The sequence below is a fragment of the Nelumbo nucifera genome, chromosome 2 (assembly GCF_055504915.1).
Source record: "Nelumbo nucifera cultivar China Antique chromosome 2, China Antique-T2T, whole genome shotgun sequence".
NCBI lineage: Eukaryota > Viridiplantae > Streptophyta > Magnoliopsida > Proteales > Nelumbonaceae > Nelumbo > Nelumbo nucifera.
The window spans coordinates 90,772,551-90,776,904 of NC_142650.1; the positions used below are offsets into that span (position 1 = coordinate 90,772,551).

The 4,354-nt window shown below is 35.0% G+C and overlaps 1 pseudogene; it reads left to right on the forward strand.

Moving 5' to 3' along the window:
• Window positions 1–3,155: 3,155 nt before the first annotated feature.
• LOC148802493 (putative disease resistance protein RGA1 pseudogene) lies at window positions 3,156–3,536 on the forward strand (annotated as a pseudogene).
• Window positions 3,537–4,354: the final 818 nt, after the last annotated feature.

The window sequence follows — 4,354 nt, forward strand, 5'->3', positions numbered from 1 at the left end:
TCCATGGCTAGGCAATTGCGAATTTTGTAGGCAACCAATATGATGGGTCATGTAATCAATCATCAGCGAACATGTCGGTGTTTCATTTGCATGTGAATTTCACATGGGTTCAGACTATATATAGGTTCACAGTGCAAACCTAAGCCCAAAGCCCGACTTATTATAAACAAGTATACTAGTCGTGATTGGTTATGTAAATCCAATATTATATGAGTCTGTATAGGCAGTATGTCCCTAGACGAGTCAATTGGCATCATTTCAAGAACATCGAAAAGTATGCTCATTGTGTTACTTATGGAAGTGGGCTTCCCATGCATCTCTACTTCCCTAACCCTATTAATAGGCCAAATGATAAAATTGATTATCCAAATCCATGCAGGTTTATCCAATATAATACGTATTCATGCAAGGATTTATTAGTTTTCAAGGGAAAAAATTTATAGGGGTGTTAAATTTCTAAGGATTAATTTTTCTACTGTTAAAAATTTTTGGTTTATTTGATTCGGTTTTTAACCAAATAAATTAAATGCTCACCCCTAATTCTAGGTCTAGTTTGGATGTTAAAACTTACATCCAATTAATATTTGGATTGGATGTAGATTTATATATGTATAAATTTAGAATGAATTCATTGACCAACCTAAGCCCAATCCGAATGCATCAAATTACAGTATGGGATGGGCTTGTATTGGAAAAATTGGGCTCGACCTTGGGCTCGGGCCTTAAGCCCAAGTTTTAGGGATGGGCCTGGGTGGACCATAAACCCGGCCCAACCCGCCCGACTTGCACCCCTACCATTTTATGCATAAAATGCTAAATATTAAGTTGGTTTGATCAGTCTCAATCCTCTTTATGCATAGTACTCTCTTTACCTGGCCCCATTCATCCAGATCCAGCTATTTCGCAGAGATGTATAGAAAAATGAAAATTTATAAAAGAAAAATAAACACAACAATCTAATGCCTCCCGTTGTGTAGTTCCATCAATATATACAACGATAAAGAATAAAATAAAGACTAACATTTTCTTTTCAATTCCATTGAAACCATAATTATGGAAATTTCTTCATTAATGCTTTCTTTCATCTTCTTGACCAGAACATTCAGCAAAATAAAAAGAAATGGAAGATTAAGAACTTTTGAAATTTTCAAATAGATTCATCTTCAAGGTTTGAAGAGAGTCACCTAGAAGTAAACCCATTTCTCATTTGTTGTTTCGGCACTATACAAGGGAAAAATTAATGGACCTCAAATGAAAAACATCCTTTATTTTATTTTATTTTTTCAAGTTTCAAGGCAATGCAAACTGACCAGAAGGTTGAACACTAAATGCCTAAAAGGTCACGGACCAAAACAACCATAAACATAGAATAAACCATTTCCTTTATATGTGTCTTAACAAGTTTTGGAACAATCAAATCCAATCTCAATCTTATTATATTAACTGGGACATAATATCAAATCCAGTATTAATCGAATTATTTTATGGACATGAAATGTAGACCAGACCAGAAAATCTTTAGCTGTTGGAGGCCAACCGCCTAGGCTGTTGAGATAGTTTTTGGAAATGCCACATTATCATGAGAACGGGTAAATTAGTAATTACATATTAATTTATTTTTATTAAAAATCAAAGCATGGACGTGAATATATATATATATATATATATATACATAATAAATTCAATATGTATATTTGTTAACTTATTATATAAAAGTTGAAAGGTAATTAAATTTTTAATTTTGTTGGATTTTAAAACATTAAAGAAAAATTGGATTAAATCCAAATATGATCCTAGTCCGTTAGGATCAATGTTTTAAAATATTTAATCTTATGCTTTTTAATTCCTTTTCATTTAATTTTTTTTTTTATTTATAAAAATACTAAAAATTGCAATTTGAGGCCAAAAGGGTTCTTTTTGTGAAAATAGCGGACCAAGGTGCCTGGTGCCCATAGATCTTGAAAAGTTACCCAAAATTAAAAAATAAAACACCATCCTAATTAGACATCGGAGTAAAAAGTTATGGCTTTTAAGTTTTGCATGCATTGAGTGTGCAACCCATGACCTGGTCACCAAGTTGAATGGGTCAACGGTTGAACCGGTTGGTCAAACAATTCTTGACCAAGTCAACGGTTTTTGATCATTTGGCGGGTCTTGACTGAACAGGACCCAAAATCCTAGTCGGGTAACGGTTTGAATGGTTCGACTGACCGTGTCAATGGCGGGTTAAAAACACAGGTTAGGGTTCAAATTCGAATCTGAAGTCTTTAAATCAAAATGGATTTCGGGTCAGATTCGATCCAAATTTTCAGTTTGGTTCGGTCTATAATAAAAATGGTTTGGCTCAGTATCGGTTTGGATTATTATATTTATAAACCAAACCTAATTATAAATCGTATTAATATATATTAAAAATATTAAAAATAAAAGTATTTATTTTTATTTTTAACTTTTAATATTGAATTTTCCCTTTGTTCTCATCGATACCCTAACTTTCTTCCTCAACAGAACACTTAAGCCAACTCTCCTAGTATACATTGTCGAAGCTACTCTACCGACCAGCAAGATTATATAAAGGATATGTACCCTTCTGCAACTCAGTCTCAACCATTTGTATGAGCATTTTTTCCGATTCAATTTTAGCAACCTAAATGAGTAAATCAACAAATAACAAAAACAATCACTAAACTAGATTAATTCCCACACAACTACATTAATGAAGTTGAAACAAATCAAACATAACCTAAAATAAACACTTATCACATTTCCATGTGGATCTCTTTCAAGCAATAATCGCTCTTGATCTGGGAGCTTCTTTTTCCATTGTCCATCTTCATCTACAACATCATGAGCTAAGATTTCATTCAGCTCTGCAATAAGTTGTTGTACCCGGTAAGAGGCACAGAATGCATCAGTTGAAAGGGGTCACGATGAATGCATTAGGAGATACTAGAGAATAATATTAATTCATTAATAGACACAAGACCAAAAAGTAGCACTTCATCTTGAACTTCAAAACAGATTAAGGGGGAAGAAAATTTTCCTTGTGCTTGATGATGTATGGAATGAAAATTACAATTATGGAAGGCTCCGTTTGATGTTTCTGAAGAGGGAAGATTTTAATAACCACTCGGAGTCAAAGAGTCGCATCAATTATGGGTGTGAAGGAACCCCTTTACCTGGAAGTGTTGAAGGACAGAGATTGTTGGTCCTTGTTCAAGAAATGCGCTCTTATTGATGAGAATTCTGCTATACCTCCACACTTGAAAGCAATTGGAAAGAAAATTGTGAAAAAGTGCAATGGGTTGCCATTTGCTGTAGAGACACTTGGAAATCTGCTCCGAGGTGAGATTGATGAGAATAAGTGGGAATGTGCCTTGAAAAGTGAGATGTGGGAATTGCAAGACCCCAACATCTTGCCAGCTCTGAGCTTGAGTTACCACTATCTGTCCCCTCATCTTAAGCAATGCTTGTTATATTGCTCTCTGTTTCCTAAAGGTTATGAATTTGATAAAGTAGAGCTAGTCCTCTTCTAGATGGCTGAAGGATTTGTTATTCCAACTAGAGAAGTTGAAATGATTGAATTTATTGGTAACCAGTACTTTGCTGAACTAAGGCACAGGTGTTTCTTTCAGGAAGGAATATCTCCATGGCCATCTAAGAGGGATTTCCGGATGCATGACTTAATCCATGATTTATCACAATTTGTTTCAAGAGGAATGTGTTTCAGAATGGAGGGTGTGAACTCATGCAATCTCATGAACAAGGTTCGTCACATGTCACTGGTTATTGAAGACCTGGAATCCATAAATATTAATGAATTCGATAAATGTTTGCAGTTATCCACATTTATTCTAATAGACTATTTTCTGAAGGATATAGATGATAAGTTCCATGGAAACCTCCCTCCAGCTCACTTCTTTGGAGTATTCAAATTCTTACGTGTGTTAGACCTGAATAGTACTCGAATAGAGACTTTGCCAGATATCAGCCATTTGAAACATTTCCGATACATTAACCTCAGTTGCAGTGATATTAGAGAGCTACCTGAGCCGTTGTGTTATCTCTTCAATTTGCAGACATTGATATTAGATGACTGCTTGTGCCTTAGTGGTTTGCCTAAGAGCATAGGGAACCTAATCAACCTCCAGCACTTACGAATGGCAGAAATTGGTGATTCCAAATTTGAGTACACCCCAAGAGGAATTGGGAGACTGCATTTGCTTAGGACATTATCTTGTGTTCTTGTAATGAACCAGCAAAATGAATACAATGGTTTTAAGATAGAAGATCTGAAGGATTTGGAGCTCCTAGAGGGGACGCTTCGATCGGATTCTGAATCTAGAGAATGTGG